This window comes from Lygodium microphyllum, chromosome 5 (genome assembly GCF_053477565.2).
Source record: "Lygodium microphyllum isolate KBCC chromosome 5, Lygodium_microphyllum_v1.1.10, whole genome shotgun sequence".
Lineage (NCBI taxonomy): Eukaryota > Viridiplantae > Streptophyta > Polypodiopsida > Schizaeales > Lygodiaceae > Lygodium > Lygodium microphyllum.
The window spans coordinates 38,605,491-38,624,061 of NC_141139.1; the positions used below are offsets into that span (position 1 = coordinate 38,605,491).

An 18,571-nucleotide genomic window follows, 5' to 3' on the forward strand; every position below is an offset into this window, starting at 1 on the left:
TCGCTTTGCTTACATGTAGTTATTGTTGGAGCGCCTTTATGAGGTGCGGTCTGCAGACAGTGGTGCCCACTCTATGGAATGAGTGGGATGAGCATGAGACAGAGGATGCCAAAGCTATGCCTCGCTTGTGCCTTAATGAGCAGTTTTGGCAAACAGGGTTGTCCATGTCCGATGGACGGGTCAACCTGTCCGACCCGTCCTGTCCCGTCCTCTGCGTCCAGTCTCGTCCAGACCAGTTCGGTCCGTTTCTTGCAAGCCATCCAACTGCGCTCCGTCACCCGTCTGGTCCACCGTCCATTCCCTGCGGCCTGTCTGACTACGCTCCATCACCAGTGACCGTTACGCCTAGGCCTTGCGGCCAATAAAGTTGTAAACTGTCACTTTTTTTACCGTTTTCAGGCAGTCGGGGCCAGGCCCATTTTTCTTTTCTTTCTTACCTTTCTTTTTCTTTTCTTTCTTACCTTTCTTTTCTTTCTTTCTTTCTCACAAAGACTCAAGAGAAAAGATTAAAGATTCTCTCTCTCTCTCTCCCCCCCCCCCCCAACCAAAAATGGGCCAACCCTAAACTCCAAAGCACTCTCCCTTTCTATAAAATCTCCCCTTCCTCACCATCTCATTCATCCTGTCAAGTTCTCCACCCCTCCTACTCCTTTCAAGTTGTCCATCCTTCCTACTCTCTCAAGCTCTCTCCTTGAGTCTTGTCTTAACCTCTCAACCCTTCCAAGTTCCAACCTCCTCCTTCATCAAGCTATAGTCTCTCTCTATTTCCTCAAGCTCTCTACTCTTTCCGCTCCTTTCTTCAATCATCTCAGCCTCCACTCGTGACCCTCTAGGCTCTCTCTATACATCATCAATGGCACCCCCTCTCCATGAGGCTTTTTGCTTGCATGGTGCCTACTTCGAAATAGTGAAGGAGAAATCCAATAGTTGCAAGTGGCAATGCAAGTATTGCCCAAAGCTGCAAATCTCATCTGTTACTCGCCTTCTCATCCACCTTCGCAAACTAGGAGGGGAGGCCACACTATGCCTCGGTATTCTCGACAATGTCTATGAAGATTGTCGTCAGAAATACTTGCCATTGAAGCGACGCAAAGGCCTTTCAAGGGCAAGTGAGTAGGTGATCTCTCCCGATCACGAGGTCTCGGATGCGGAAGAAGATCCCTCTCCAACTGTCTCTGTTTCCTCCGTTGGAGGGGCCTCTTCTATCCCATCTAGAAAAAGCCATTCGAGTGGTGTACCTATGCCCAAGAGACAAGCCACTCTTGCCCAAGCAATGGGGCAAGTTTCCGGTCCTCTCTTTTTTCTCAAGGAGAGGCAAAGGCAAGCGGAAATAGAGATTGCATGCACCATAATTGAGTGGAATCTCTCTTTCCATATTCTCAAAGTGGATCGATGGAAGCGGATGGTGAAAGCCATTGCCGCCGTTGGTCCATGCGAGGGATGGTACGGTGTCACATACAATGACATGCGTACCATGAAACTGGATGAGTTGAGAGAGAGGATTGATAAGTCCCTTGAGCCTGTGCGTGCCGGTTGGGCGCAATGTCATTAGTGAGGGTGATTTTGTTGAGGAGGGTGATGGCTCCTCAAGCGGTGACGAGGATGCTTTCACCTTCGATGCCGAGAGTGATATGAGGACCTAGAGTAATCATGTATCTTAATTCCGATTGAGCCATGGATGATGGCTTTTATCTCGATCCATTTCTGTATACTTTTTGTATGAGATTGCACATCTAGCTCATAATAAAGTTGTTGGTTTCATTATTCATTTTACATAGTACACTCTCGAGTCTTGTTTCAACTCTCCTGTGCACTTTTGGCTTGAATCTCCAAGTTTATGTTTTAACTTATAAGTCCAAACATTAAGCACAGACTTATATGTATTTTTTATTTCATTGGACGTAACATCGGACGTAGGTCCAAGATTTGTTAGTCTCATTAGTACCGTACTACCATCAGACTGTACTTATCGGACGCCATCGGATGTGACAAGTATGCACATGGTAAGGGCTATGATGAGCATGGGTAGTCTGAAGCAAGTAAAGTTTAAACACTTAACTATAACATTTAAAATTTGTTGTTTTAACTTTTAAACTTTAAAATTTAAAGTTTATAATTTACAATTTAGAGTCTAGACTTTAGCATTTACAATGATCAATCTTACGTACATCATTGCATTGTGTAGGTGAATGTTGATACATTTAAGTTGATGGGCAAGACTCTTCCGAGTATACATAAGGAGGTGGACGAGGAGGAGATGATTTTTGCAGAGCTCTATAGAGAGCTTATAGCAGCAGATACTCGTGACACTCGCAGTCAGCGTGCTCGTGGGTGAGGAGTTCGAGTAGGTGGTAGCAAGGGCATGGTCATTCGACGCCCTCCATCATCGAGGAGGGGTGGTTCGAGTGGCTTGCAGATATGAATAAGGCGGGGCTCTAGTAGCTCACATCTTATGCCTCATGATGACATCCCCCTTACCTACATAGCCACCACCTAGGGAGCCATCATTTGAAGATGATGGTAACCTCATCAGTGAGGATGAGTATGAGTGTCTCATCATCGGATGCCGAGGAGTCATCTTCAGACTCTCTTGATGAGCACTTAGATGGTTCTGATGATGATGATGATAGTGATGCCTCATCATAGATTCATATGACATAGGTCTTTTTTTAAAAATATCAAATATACTATACTGTAGTTGTATCACATGTTTTGCGCAACCCATATGACTGCAACGGTCACCCTCATGTATTCATCTTATTCTGTAATGAAATGGCTATTTTCACTTTAAACATGTATTCTATGATCTATCATTTAATGATTTATGGTTTTTGTTATTTAAAAGATCATCTTAATTTTTTTTCATATTAATATCGTAGCGTGCCTTATAAAATCATAAGGTACCATTTAGTACCGTATTTTATCGTATCGTACCGTATCATACCTTTGTACGTGACAACTATGATAGATATGCAAGAGCATGATTCCTAGCAGATGGCTCAATAGCAAGATGTTACTGCTATGCCTCTTGCCCTGCATGGAGATGATGATGGAAATAAGGATGTCTCCCAAGTTGGTATTGAGTATGCATTGCATTCGGTTGGTTGGAATTTGCCTCCTCAAGATGTTTCTTGGGTCATTGTGGTTAGATGTAATGCTAGATAGGAACCTCGTTGGACACTTGCTCACCCATCTCCTCACCCTATTACTTAGACTTTTCAAAACAGAGGTAAGGTTTTTATATGAAACCTCAATCTTCACGTGTACCTACAGTTAGTGTGGATGATAAAAGGGCTTCTGATCCAGCTTTGCGCCTTGACGCATGTGGGAGGCTTGTGCCTCCTCGAGATGTTTTCCATTCTTAGCAACAACAATTCTCTTCTCGTGCTTCGATTGCTAGTTTGCAGAGGGCGGATCTTGTAGATGTGATCTGTAGTGAGATGGAGAGATTTCAGGTTGCTAAAGCTACAGATGTTAAAGGAAAACGAAAAGTGGTGATTCAATAGTTTTATCTCCTGTGGTTTATCATGTGACTTGCTTTATGGAATGATAAAGGCATTTCTTCGGGAGTTAAGCAGTATTGGTTGTGGAAAATTGTGTTAGCTAGTAATTGGGATGTTTTTTGTGCTGTGGAGCACAAACAACATGCTTTGGCAGGATCTTCTTATGTATACAAGGATTATACAATGCTTTTTAGTGGTCGGGTTCCGCAAAAATGGGGAGTTATGTTGGCCGTTAGATCTTCCTTGCTACCATCCTTGGTTTCTCAGGACCCTTGCGGTAGGTTTCTCATATTGGAAGTCATATATGAGGGAGAGGTTTTGTGGGCGTGTATGCTTCTTCTACTGCTCGAAACCACCGTCAGCTTTGGGATGACTTGCATTGCCTTTCCATGGCTTGTCAAGGTTGTGTTATGGGTGATTTTAATGCATGTGTATCTGCAAATCATGCGGGTTCACCATAGTGGGTCATGGATGGTCCTGAGCGGCAGGCTTGGGATAGATTGATAGTTGTGTCTTTGAAATAGGACATGTGGTCTTGGATGCATCCTTCACAGTCTAGATATACTTATCGTTCTCTTTAGCATCCAAAGACCTGGGCTAGACTTGATAGGATCTACATTTGTTAGAGTGATTCATTTCTTCTTGTAGTCATTGATATGTGGGTAGAGCGACAACATGTCTTGTCAGATCACTATCCTTTGGTTTTGGATTTGACCCACAGGCTTGTTCATGCCTTTAAGGCCGTGCTTGCTTGTTTGCCTCTACATTTCAACCAATGTTTTCTGCTGCAAAATCAGTTTTTGGAACGTATCCAGCCATTGATTGCTTCTTTTAGCTCAAGGGTCCTATCTGGAGAGATGGAAGCATGGGCTGTTTTTAGGAATAATGCACGTGCGTTGTCCCGATAGTATGTTATTCAGCATGCTTCTTCTTTTTGAGCTGAATTGCAGCATTCACAATCTTTGTTGGCTCACTCCTTGTCTTTGTATCAGTCAGGGGATACTATTGATGACTTGCTCATATCCATGGAATGGTTGAAATGTCGATTCAATCTCTTCAGGAGGAGGAATATGCTAAATATGTATTGCTGGCTTGAGCGGAAGCTTTGCATGATAATAACTGTCAATCTCATCAAATTTTTTCTCATTTATGCTAGAAATATGCTCAGGGAAATATTGTGTGTTTGTTGGATGAGCAAGGTGTTATGGTGATTGATCTTGCTTTCATCATTCAAATGTGCATTGACTATTATAAATCTTTGTTGGATCCACAGGAGATTCTTTCTGATGCTGCTTACTTTGCTCGTCGATACATTTGCAATTCGGTTGGTAATCACGTTAAGCCTGAATGGGTTGATTTGATGGAGGCTGACATCTCAGAGGTTAAAGTGGAGGATGTGGTGTCCCATTTACCACAAAGGAAAAGCCTTGGCTGGGATGGGCTTTGCAATGAGCTGTTTTCAGCTCATGTTGAGCAGCTTACGGACCCATTAACTTGCCTGTGGAATTCTAGTAGGATGCCTTCAATGTGGAAGATTGCTGTGATTCGGTTATTGCCTAAGGTTCCTTCTTCGACCTCTTTGAAACAATGGAGACCCATTTCTATTATGGGTTCTTTGTATAAAATCTTCTCTAAAATCATTGCTAACAGATTGCAGAAAGTATTCCCGCACTTGGTTCATCCAGGTCAATATGGTTTCATTAAGGGACGGAACATAATGTATAACATTTTGAATGTTCGATTGGGGATTGATTATGCCAAAGCCTCATGTCAGCAGGTTGTTATGCTTCAACTTGATCTTGAAAAGACATTTGATCATGTTAGTTGGTCTTTCTTGCGGCAACTAATGTCCACCATGGGATTTGGTCCTCGCATGACTTCTCTTGTTGATACCATTAGTCAGGGTGTTGTGGCTCGTAGTGCACTTAAGGGAGGGATTGCAGATGAAATTGCCTTGTCTCGGTTTCTTTGGCAAGGTTGCCATCTCAGTCCTTTGCTCTTTGCCTTGGTCACTCACTCGATGCTCTCACTGTTGGATAAGTTGGCCGATTAAGGTGAGATTTTTGGTTTGTCTCTTCCTAGTGGTGCCCAACTTTTGGGTCAATCTTTGGCTAATGATTCCTTTATGTTTCTTAAGACTGATCGCACTAATGCTAATCAGGCAATGGTTGAGTGGAATCTCTTTGCTTTAGCCTCAGGACTTCATATTAATGCTAATAAATCTACACTCCTTTCTTGTATGGAGAATGATTTGCAAGCTTTGGGTTGGCAAGGAGTTGTGATTTCTAAAGGAGATATTACCCAACACTTGGGTTATCCTATTGGTGTGGATGTAGCTCCTCGTGCCTTGCTTGATTGGATGTCATCCCGTATACATGATCGGTTTACGTACTGGAAATCTCAAGGCTGGCCACTTCATGTGAGATTTAAAGTTGCTTAATGCATCATGATTAGTATGGTCTCGTTTTTTCTGCCATTACTTCCTTGGACTAAGAAGTCTCTTTTGGAACTGGTTCAGCCTATCCGCTTCATGTTGTGGAAAAAGAAAGGGAATCGTTTGGGCCAGATGTGGACTTCGTGGCAGCATGTGACTACTCCTAAAAGGATGGGGGGAGCAGCTTTATTGGATGTTAATTTTGTTGGGTTTCACTCACACCTACACTCACAAAGGAATGTCGGTGATCTCAATATAGTACACTGGGGGACTTTTTACTCTCCGTACAGGAGGTTTTTTCCCCCAGAATCATTCTCTTTATTTTATGTGCCTATGTTACACATTTTCGGGCACTTATCGTGTTGCACACACGTCGGGTGTGAGCACCCTCTTAGAACCCAAAGCTTTAAGTGTTGTACCTTGTACTTTCATCTTACACTTTTAGTCTATTGCATTGGGTGTTGTGCTTTCACTCTCCACATTGTCTACTCCACTCTGAGCTGGGCCTCGATCCACTCCAACTCTCACATATGGTATCAGAGTAGAGCACAGCTTAGTCCATTCTCTGAGGACAGCTCAGTTCAGCCCCTGTGGAACTGCCGCTTCAGCTGGAACAGTCAGCTCCCGCCTACCGTGCAGATTGCGCCGCCCAATCAGCCAAAGCTGATGCCAGAGAAGCCCTATCTTGTTTGCCTCCTCCAGTGGGACAGTCCAAGCTCGATTGCCACGAGCGCAATAATGTTCGTCACCTGTGCTGCGCTTGCCTGTGCCCGCCTGCAGCTTGCTTGTATTGCCACCTGCCTGCGCTCCGTCTTTGCCCTGTGCCACCCATCTCCTCCAGCCTGCCTGTGGCCAGCGCCACCCTGTGTCTGACTGCTGCCCCCCGACTGCGCTCCTATGCCCAGTGCCGCCCCTGTAGCCTGATCACCCAGGTGCGAGTGCCGCATGGCCTGTCTGGCTGCCAGTCCGCAGTCCCGCCACCAGCCCAGCTACGACTGCCACCAGCTTGACTGAGACCAGCTGCTCCTGCCACTAGTTCCTGCGCCAGGTACAAATTTTTTTGAAGTAAAAATTACTTTTTTTATTCCAAATTCATTTTTGGGGAGGGGGCTTTTGCTCGGGCAGGCACAAGCAGTCTTGCTATGTGTCTGGGACACGATTTATACACAAATTTCTTGACACGTATGTCAAGAATTTCGGGGCTTTTGGGTTTTGTGAAGACATTAGTACATGCACAGCAGTTTCAGTCTGAAATAGACTGTTTTTGAACAATTCGGGGCAATAAATTTTGGGGCTTTTGCTTGTACAGTGTTGCTGAGTACTCATTGCACCTTGGACTGCGTGCATTACAGACAGTTTTGACAGAGTGTACTTCAGTTTGCTAATTGCAGCAAATTACTTGCTGTAATTTTTGGAAATTTTGAGATTTCCAGGTTGGTCTAGCTAGGACATTGCTCTTTTGCTCTTTTTGGCATTGTTTGTCATGGCAAATCAAGGAGGTGATGTATTTACCTATGTATCCAAGGAAGACAGGTTGGATGGTAACAACTATTCACTCTGGTCCTTCATGATGAAGAATGTGTTGATTGTGAAGAATCTTTGGGACTATGTCAGCGGTGAAGAAGCTAGGCCTGGAGTTGTAGCTCTTGCTACTTCTCTAGGAGGGCATGGACAATAGGCAACATAGCCTGTTCAGCCTAATGAACTTCAACCTCTTTCCTAAAGATCAGTAGCACAAAAGGCATGGGATACACAGGATGCACAAGCTTCGTTGTTGATTGCATTGGCAGTTCGACGGTCTTTTATCCCTCACATTCAGTCTGCAGTTTCTTCACGAGAAGCTTGGTTGACCTTGGAGCAGATGTTTGCTAGTAAGAATAAGACCCGCATCTCTTTCTTGAAGAAAGAGCTGGAGACATTGAAGATGGATGAGGGTGATTCTATGCAGGATCACCTAAATAAAATTTAGGACTTGTGTGAGCAGCTTATGAATGAGTATTACTTAGATGCATAGATGATATTCACTACATTGAGTTCATTTCCGCCCTTGTACTTGGCCTTTCATACGGCCTAGAACCTCACCATGAGGATTGCCCCACAGTCACTTACTTTCCTTCACCTAGTTAGTTTGCTTTTAGAGGAGGAGCAGACAAGAAGAAACAATCCCCACACTTAATCAGGAAGTATCCTTGCAACCCTTGAAACAAGGAAGAATACTAATCCCAAAAACTAGCTCAATACTTGTATTAGAACCTTTGATCAATTAGCATCTATGAACAAACTTCAACCCCATCAATCTTCAAAATAACTTGGATTTATCAAACCGATTGATGAAATGAAATAACTTTAAAGCATAACCAATCTTTAGTTTTCAAATGACTACCATACAAATTAGTAAAGGATATGAGAGGTTCTTCAAGTCCTTTGCAAGTATTCAAAACTTTAGCCAAATCCATAAATCAACTTCTTCAAATTTATCCCAGTTTTCTCGAACCATAGTACCAGATAAACACAAAGCAAACACACCCACACATGAATGCACACATACACATAACATAAAAAAATCTGAATGACATCAATAAGGGTGAATGAAAAAGAGAGATTCCATTAGAACTCAATCTACCAAGTATATCCTGAAAGAAATCATGAATGAAGATGTTCCCTTTTAAAGGCTTGACGATTTTGAAACCTATCCATAGAAAGAGTTTCATTTACAAATATCTTGGGAGGATTTTGAAAGAATTGCAAACAACACATTCTCTCCATCAAGACAAGATATCTGCTTAGAAGACAAAGGGCATGAAGGTATAAGATATCTAATTGATGGGGTGTGTGGATGTTATAGCCTCTGAGCAGGCTTTTATGGCACGATAGAAAGGCAAGGGCAGCCAAGCAAAGAATGCTCCGCAGAGCTCTGGGACTTCAGGCACTTCACAAGGCAATAAGAAACAAGGGGGCATGCAAACAAAGAGGGGCAAATGGCATTACTGCAAGAAGCCAGGCCACTACATCATTGAGTGTAGAAAGCGCATAGCCAAGGAGAAGAAAAAGGAGTCACGGATGCCTGTTCTTGATGCTCCTTCCACTGCTACTGAGTCAACGTTCTTTATTGCAGACATGGACTATTCTTTTTGTACATGCAGTTGTGAATCTTCTTGGGCTAATAGAGCATTTAGCTTTATTGAGGATGCATGCACATGGTTTTTTGACAGTGGTGCTTCTAGGCACATCACATCTCGTAGAGATTTGTTTGCTTCTGTTGGTGGAGCCCCAGTTGGCAAATCTGTACAATGTGCCAACAATGCATCATACCCTGTTAGAGGTATTGGGGAGATTGTACTCACAGCCATTGATGGCTCTATTCTCCATCTACAAGATGCTTTGTTTGTGCCAGTTATAAAGAAGAATTTGTTATCTATTTCTTCTTTGGCACGATGTGGTTTGCAAGTCACCTTTGATGATGATAGATGCATGGTGTGAGATAAGGAACACATGACTTTGGTCTTGACTGACACTCTATGTCATGGGTTATATGAGTCGGATGCTCTTTCAGTTGATCGGTCGGCCTATTTAGTGTCCACTCTTACTCTTGGTATGTTACTGGCGCAGTTATGGTAATACTTGCATGGGATATATAAACTATGGTAGCTTGATGCTTTTACAGTATGTACAGATGCTTGATGGATCATCTCTCTTGGAGAGACCTCCTGAGCACTTATTCGAGGTCTCACGTCTTTTGTTTGGGGGCCATTTGAGGAATCAAATCTCGGTTCAGCAACTTCTTCTTGGGTCCTTTACGCGTTACGAATCCTCTCTGACCGAGCTCTACTCCTTTGCACAGGACATGGCCCTTACAGAATGCGGTTTTAAGAAACCCGAGATGGTGTGGATGAACAAGGCTTATGGAAGCCTTGTTTTAGAAGCTTCTAAAGAAGCTTCCAAATTTTTGTGATAGAAAACGTGACGTGGAGAGAGAAAGTGGATGATGGAGGAGATGATGATGAGGATAATGATGATAATGATGCTGACGATGATGATGGTGGAGGTGGCGTGGTAGCAGCGGCCTGGCGTAGTAGCAGCATGGCGTGGCGGCTCTTCACGGCGTCCTACAGATTATGAAAGATAGTCATTTGGATGCTCCCATGGTTGGTCGTACTAGAAGGGAAGCTCGTATGCAGATAATGCACATACCATGGAGTTTGTTATGGCAGAAAATACAGTTGATGTAGAGGAGCTTGAATGTTTTGAGGATGCACAACATAGCGTGCATTGGATGGCAGCAATGCAAGCTGAGTTTGATTCCATCATTAAGAATCAAACATGGGATTTAGTGTCTTTGCCTATTGGGAAGAAAGCCTTTGGAATGAAATGGGTCTACAAGCTGAAAAGGAATGCAGATGGATCTATTGATAAATATAAAGCTAAGCTTGTAGCTAAGGGCTACGCACAAAAGAAAGGCATTGACTATGAGAAGACATTTGTTCCTACCTCCCGCATGACTATCATTAGGTCTATGATTGCTTTGGCTGCCCATTATGGATGGATTGTGCATTAATTAGATATAAAGACTGCATTTTTATGTGGGGAACTTCATGAAGAAGTATATGTATAGCAGCCCATTGGTTTTGCAGTTGAGGGATTCGAATACTTGGTTCTTAAGCTGAAAAAGACTTTATATGGCTTGAAACAAGCTCTTAGAGCTTGGTACGTAAAGATTGATGCTTTTTTACTCAACCAAGGATTCATAAACAGCTCACCAGAGTCTATTCTTTACGTATGTAAAGAGGGGGGATCCATGTTTATCATTTGTCTATATGTTGATGACCTTTTGCTTATAGGGACACATACTGATGAGATTTTAACATTTAAATAAAATTTGCAGCAAACTTTTGAGATGTTAGACTTGGGGTCTTTGCACTATTACTTGGGCATTCAGTTCATTCATGATGCTAGAGGTACGGTCAAGATACATTGGTAAACTTCTTGAGAGGTTTGGCTTACAGGATTACAAGCCAGTCTGTACACCAATGGAACCTGGATTGAAGCTGTTATTGCATGATGACAATGACTTGTTTGATATACACACATATGCTGCAGTTGGATGCCTTATCTACCTATGCAACACTAGGCTGGATATACAATTTGCACTTTTAGCCTTGAACATATATATGCAACAACCACGTATCTCACATTGGCAAGCTATTGAGCGCGTTTTCTGTTACTTGCATGGTACTAGATCTCTTGAATTGCTTTATGCCAAGGGGAGACCACTGCACTTATATACTTACAGTGATTCTGATTGGGCTAGTGAATAGGATTCACGTCACTCCACTAGTGGCAAATTTTTCTTTCTTGGCTCCTCTTTCATATCTTGGCTTAGCAAGAAATAGTCCACTATTGCCACATCGTCATGTGAAGCTGAATACAAGGTAGCTTTCGCTACCATAGTTGAATGTGTATGGCTTAGATGCTTGCTAGCTGATCTGGATGCATTTGTTGCAAAGAAATACCCTAACACAAAAACACAAATAGCAATTATACGACAAAGCACAAACGGATAAAAAAACACAGTTAGGGTTAGGGTGACTTAAAGACAATGAACACAATGAATAAATGAAATGATATGACTACTGAATATACAATGCTCATGTAGTAAATATACTATGCAATGAATGAATACTGAACCTCGAACTCCTGTATCTCAAGGATCAAGGGAGGGGTAATAAGTTGGAGAGTGTGTCGTACTCCGAACGGACCTCGAATCATAGCAAGGCAACCTCTTGATCATAGTACGGGGGAGTTTTAGAAATGGGAAAAATGGAAACAGCTAATATCAAGAACAATGGAACAAGAATCAAGATGCATGATAAGTGAAATTAAGATATAATGATACATGTAACGTCATGTGAATAATCAGTTAAAACTCCAGTGAGCATTGAGCATTGTGTACTAGTCTCTAGACTCTAGTAACTACTGAGTAATAAGTATCAACATCAATGAACAACTAGCAACTGTAGTTTAGAAAACAAGGCCCAATATCTTCATTGGGAACGCATGCTAGGTGGTCTTTCATGCGTGTTACGCTCCCTGATTTCTCCAATTCACAATAGTTGCACCACCACTTCTTTGATCCGCTGGAGCCCTAATATCCCTTGATTGGAGTGACGTGTTTCCAATATGGATCCGGTGCCATGATTAGGCTTTAGGTAATGGGGAGGAGAAGAAGAAGAAGAAGAAGAAGAGGAGGAGGAGGAGGAGTACGAAGAAGACGAAGAAGGAGAAGAGGATGAAGAGGAAGAGGAAGAGGTCGAATAAGAAGAAAAAGAAGAGGAGGAGGAGGAGGAGGAGGAGGAGGAGGAGGCGGCGGCGGCGGCGGCGGCCACGGCGACGGAAGCTGGAGTGTCCTGAAACGGACCATAGGATGCCAAAACTCCGGTCAACCATTTCCATTTCGGTCCAAAACGGCCGGTCTGTTTCGGCAGCCTCGAGATGCCGTTTCGGGGTACTAAGCTTTGGATATCGAACACTGGCAAACATTGCAATGGATAGCTGGATTTGATGCAGAGAACAGTCTAGACAGAGAAAAACTAAAAATGCAGGTTGTAGGAGAGAAAAGATAGCAAATGTAGGTTGTGGAGAGAGAAAATCTGCAGCGATAACAATCAGGAGAGAGAAAACTGTGTTGGCAGCAGTTGGGGCTTGCAAACATAGCAATATGCTAGCATGGCAGGCTGTACGACAGGTGTGCAGGTAATCCGCAACAATTGTGGGCTGGAAACAATAGCAAACGGGAGGTATAGGTCTGGAAACATGCGCGAGACTGTAGATGACAGCAAGGGACAACTCAGACTGTGATGTTCTCCACGAAAGGGGTGTGGACAGCAACCTGAAAACACTTGAAACATGCAAAAACGAGATTAGAGTTGAATGGAGGGCATCATACTTATTTATAGAAAGTTCGGGCCTCTCACAAGTGGGTTTGTGCATATGGGACATATACACTCTCTAGAAACACATTTTTTAAAATAAGCAATGTTTATTCATTAATTAAACATGTTTTGGGGTGCTTTTAGTAAAGCCAATGAATTTTTAGCTCAACACCCCCTCTGAAGCCCAACGACGGTGCCACGAGAAAGGCCAGCCCAATCCTTTCTCTTTATATTTTATCCCAAGGCGTCCCACCCCAAAGCAACTAATCAATTGGACAAAGGGTGCGGGTCATGAAACTAGCCTTCCTTTTGTGGACAGGTAGTAAATTCCTCATTACAACTTAATTATAGTCGCAAACAATAAATGTAAATCCGAAAATACAAATTTACCTATCGATCTTGGACAATGCACACTCGATTGGCCCCAAAATTGGCCCCCCTTTGGGTATTTCTTTAGCTTTAATGAAGAAGTTGATTTACAATGGGATTCTCCGGATCCCCTTCACAATCCAAACTCCCTTTGTTGTCCAAAGTGACTAGCAAGTCTTCAATCTAATTTGCCCCTTGATTCGGGTACTTAATTGGCCTTCACCCACTTCATAGACGATGGAAATGCCCCAAATTCAATGGCTGGTTAGTCCTCCACCTAAATTTAGCTGAAATTCATCTTCAGCCCTGAAAAATCTAAGTCTTAGAGCTTCCGATTTTTGGCACACTTCTCGAGAGTGTTGCTGAACCCTAATTTCTGCTGCAAATTATGGTTTACAGTAGAGAAATTTCTAATTTCTCAACCTCCAAGGGTCCAAATGTTGAGATCTTCGGAGCAAGGTTGTGAAATGGCTGGGAGATGAGAGAAAAAGCTGTAAAGAGAGAAAATTCAGAGTTTTGTTGTGAAGAATGACTGAAAATCAGTCAAATGCAGCTGCTGCCCTGCCACAACAGCATTAAATGCTGTCGCCTACAGCTAAGACATTCAAATCAGCTGTCACCTTGTGTACCTGGATGCAATTGCCTAGCTGTGGAGGGTTCGAATCTGCAATTGCCTCCTCAAAACTCACTTCTGGCTGGTTGCAATGGCTGAAAATAGGCTGGCCATGGTTGCTCAAAGCTCTCCCACATTTGCTATTGCAAGAATGATCTCGTTTTTCCTCTTCTTCAGCCTTTTATCAGCTTGTTTGGGCAAGTTTGTTAAGTGGCAGCCTTTCCAAATGGTTTTTCCAACATTATCCATAATTAAATATTAATTTTCAGCTTTAAATTATTGAAAATTAGTCTAATAAGTATTTCAATGCCCAAAAAAATAATTTGATTCGCCAACAATTAAATTGGCTAGGCATCTTCCACTCCCGACTCTCTTTGTGCCATCTTTGACCATTAGATAGGCGTTAGGTACCATTAAAGGCCACATCTCTCGTGTCACGAACTGACATTTATGACCGAATGAATGACCTAGGCCAACAATTGACACCAGATGCCATGAAGTACCTGTGCAACATAACTCATAGCGAAATGCATTCAAAGCAAAGTACTACACTGGAATTTCCATAGGGCATCATAGTCAATACAACATTGTGTAGCATGCTATTCAACCATTGCATATTCCCAATACATGTTGAAAATTACCAGCCAACATAACATAACATATGACTCACAAAGAATCTCAGAAACATTGCTAGATTATCATGTGACATGTCCATTTCTCATGAGCTCAACTCATCTGAAAAAATCAAACCATAGTATAGCGAAAATCAAGCATAAACCATGGCGGAAACATCAATGGCATCATAAGACATGTTATTTTCTACAAAACCAGTTGAATACCACTGAATATTAATGATCATACACTGAAAACTAACATTCAATAATCAGCCCCTGATGATCATTAACTGTTGCTACACCAAGCATAACCAATGCCATACCAAGCATAATTGATTACACACAGCATAACAGATGTAAATGTATAGTTTTAGAGCTGTAATGAAAACCATACCGATCTGCATAGCAAACATAGTGACTAGTACACTGAATAGTGATCTCTTGGCAAACATATTGTTCAGCTACAGTATCTTGAATGTATGCTGAATACATCCGAGATCCACTTCTTCTAGAGCTGTCCATTACTGAGGAGTGGAGGTGCTAGCTCCCTCATAAGCATCAGGTAATACTGTGGATCTTTGCTCTGTTGAATCAGATTGAGCCCAAACTAAAGCTGGCTCGAACTTGAAAGCATCAAGGCAAAGCTGCAACAACTGAGGAGGGTCTGCTAAGCCATTCTCCTCCATCCATTTGGCATCCATTGGTAAATAATTCTAAAACTTCACCAAGTACCTTTTGGAAACCTTATCCTTGATCTTCCTCTCTTTGTGTGCCAAAATCTGCTCTGATAACAGTATTTCATCGAGCTCTTCAACCTCCGGCTGAATATCAACAGATACATCCTTTGGCATATCTCCATGAAAAGGTCTAAGCAAGCTCAGATGAAATGCATTGTGTATTTGCTAATTTGGAGGCAATTTCAGCCCATAGCATGCATCACTGATCCTTTCTAACACTTGAAATGGCCCATAGTATCTCATAGATAGCTTTGAATACAATCGCTCTTTGCCCTTCATCTTTTTCAGCCGTGCCTTTTCAAATCGCAGCAATACATAATCACCCTTTGCAAAGTGCAAAGCACGCCTATGACGATGAGCTGCTCTCTTAGTAAGCTGAAAGATTGTTTTTCATTTCTTTGGAAATAGCAGAAGCAGATACAACAGGGACAGATTTGCCTTTCAAATTTACATCCAAAGTATGAACTTTGCCTCTATGGAAGAGGGTCACAATCTTATCATGAGTATCATTCCCTTCATGCACATGATGACACCAAGGCATACCAAGCAAATATATCCATCCTTCCAATGGAGCAATAAAGAACTCTTCACTGTCCACATAACTTTGAATGTGCAAATGAAGCTTTTCAATGATGGGAGTGACCGGCTTTGCATATCTCTTGCATGCCATACCAATCTCACCCATGGGTCGCATCTCATCCTTTGTGATGCCTAAACGGATTGCCATATCAAGCGAGATGAAATTTGATAGTACCCTTGGATCAAGAAAAATCAATGCATGCCGATCTCTAATTTTGCCCCATGTCCCGCAAATTTCAGTACTATCTTGATTAGGCTGATCTGCCACTACATCAAGCACTAAACCAGCAGTGGTTTTGCCTTTCTTTCCCTTATTATCATCCTTTTCAGCTTGCTTTTTATTAGGACAACTGAGTGCAATATGCCCTTCCTGTTCACAAATATAGCATTTATTTGCACTCATCAGCTCCCTACGGTGTGTATCACTTTTCCCACTCTTTCTCTGTGATCTGTTCCTCTTCCCAGGCCTATTTTCAGATCTGCCCTGATTTTCAGGTTTACCCTTTTTCTCAGCCTTTGCCTCTTTGACATGTGACTTGGCATCATCATCGTGGAATCTTGCATAACTAAATTTAGGTGGACTAGCTAGCTATTGAATTTGGGGCATTTCCATCGTCTATGAAGTGGGTGAAGGCCAATTAAGTGCTCGAATCAAGGGGCAAATCAATTTGAAGACTTGCTGGTCACTTTGGACAGCAAGGGGAGTTTGGATTACGAAGGGGATCGGGAGAATCCCATTGTAAATCAACTTCTTCTTCAATAAAGCTAAAGAAATAGCGAAAGGGGTGCCAATTTGGGGCCAATCGAGTGTGCATTGTTCAAGATCAGGAGGTAAATTTGTGTTTTTAGATTTGCATTTATTGTTTGTTGCTCTAATTAAGTTGTAATCAAGGATTTACCACCCATCCATGGAAAGAAGGCTGGTCTCATGGTTTGGAGATGAGAGAGATGTTGGGATGTAAAGGTCCTTTATTCACCATCGTGTATTGTACAGGCGTAATATGTTGTACATGTGAATGCATCCTTACGGTCCCTAAGTATAAATATATTTTATTCTTGTGTACCAACATATTATGGGTACATCCAAATTAGCTTGTACTCTCTCTATCACTCTCACTCTCACTCTCACTCAGTTGCACACTTCCCCTGTTGCAAATCTTCACGCTTCCGCCAGCCGCACTCTCAACAAGTGGTATCAGAGCTTCGGCTAAGGTGTTCGCGCTCCTCGGAGTCCGTGGGAGACATCTCTAGTGTTTCGCTCACGCAAAATCATCAGGTTGTCACTTCAGCTGTTTGTTCAGGTCAGGTTGCCATTGATTTCAAGTATGTGTGTGTGCTGCACTGTCAATCGATAGTCCAGAAACCCTAAATCTGCATAGGCGATAGCAAAATTCTGTCATAGTTTGTGCAAGCAATAGGTCATTTTTGACCTGGCAGCAGACGATAGGCTTTCAGGTCAGCAATTGGTCACGAGTAATAGGCGATTGGTTCTATGGCATCCGGGCAGTTTTCTGCAAGGTGACAGTTCACAAGAGTAGGCAGCTGGTAAATGGGAGCAGGTTCGTCACTTTTAGGCATTTTTCATCATTTTTTTAAAATTTTCCTACAAGCAGGCTCCTTGCTCTGACAGGAGTTTGCGCATGGAAACACAGTTTTCAGATTTGTGTATATTCGAGTCTGAAAAAATTGGGGCTTTTTATGTATTGATGAAATTTTTCTCAGGTGGGTTAGATTGGCTGACATCTACGCACTGTTGGACCTGGAAATTTGGGATTTTGTGCAGATTTTGGTAAATCTCTGCAGTATTTGCCCATGTGGTTGCTGGTTTATGTAAAAACAGCAGAGGTTTATTGTGGGCAAGAATATCAGTGTATTTTCTGGTTTAGCTTGTGCTCTTGCAGTTCAGTGCATTTACACTTGTGTTTGTGATAAAAATGGCTGCAACTTCTTCTAGTTCTGACATTAAGAGTTTGATGGAAATCAAATGGTTTGACGGTTAGGGTTTTGACCTTTGGAAAGATTGTATGCAGGGCATATTATTCTTAAAGGATTGTGAGGATGCTTTGCAGAAAGATAAATGTGCACAAATGTCTGATGCAGATTGGGCCAAAGTCAACAAAAAGGCTGTGGCTTATATAAAGATGGGTGTCATTGATGACATTTTGATAGACATTAAGGGCCTAGATATTGGTCAAGCAATATGGGAGAAGTTGAAAACTACCTATGAGATCACCATACGTGTTAATCAGGTGCATTGAATGCACAAGTTGGTGAATATGCGGTTGGATGAGTCCAAGCCTGCAGTTGAGCACTTGAGTGCATTTAATGGTATTTTAAATGAGCTCAAGGATGCTAAATTGGATTTTGATGATAAGTTGAGGGCAATCTTTCTGATCATGACATTGCTTGATTCCTGAGACCTTGGTAGTTTCTCTCAGTAATAACCCCAATCTCTCATATGATGGTGCGAGGGGTTCAATCTTGAATGAAGAAATCAGACGTGAGTCTAGTGGAGAAGGCAACAACTCAGCTTACAATGTTAGAGGTAGGCTAAAAAGAAAAATGAAAATGCTGAAGCAAGAGCAAAGGAAAGGAAAAGAGTCATGTTACTTGCTATCAGTGTGGTCGGAAGAGGCACAAGAAGCCTGATTGTAGCTATTATAAGAAGGAACAAGAGAGAAAGAAGAATGCAGGAGACAAAAAGAAGAAAGAGGATAAGATAGATGCATCTGAGGCAACCAAAGGCAAGGAAAAGGCCAATGTGGCCTCGAGTGTAGTCATAGAGGAGCTCTC

General features: G+C 42.3%; 1 protein-coding gene and 1 pseudogene across 2 annotated transcripts in view; both read left to right on the plus strand.

Annotated features, from left to right (window-relative positions):
* The window catches only part of LOC148035705 (mediator of RNA polymerase II transcription subunit), a 192,920-nt gene that overhangs the window by 133,594 nt on the left and 40,755 nt on the right, over positions 1 to 18,571 (plus strand). The gene's annotated exons all lie outside the window — the stretch shown is intronic.
* LOC148035706 (uncharacterized) lies at positions 854 to 1,631 on the plus strand (annotated as a pseudogene).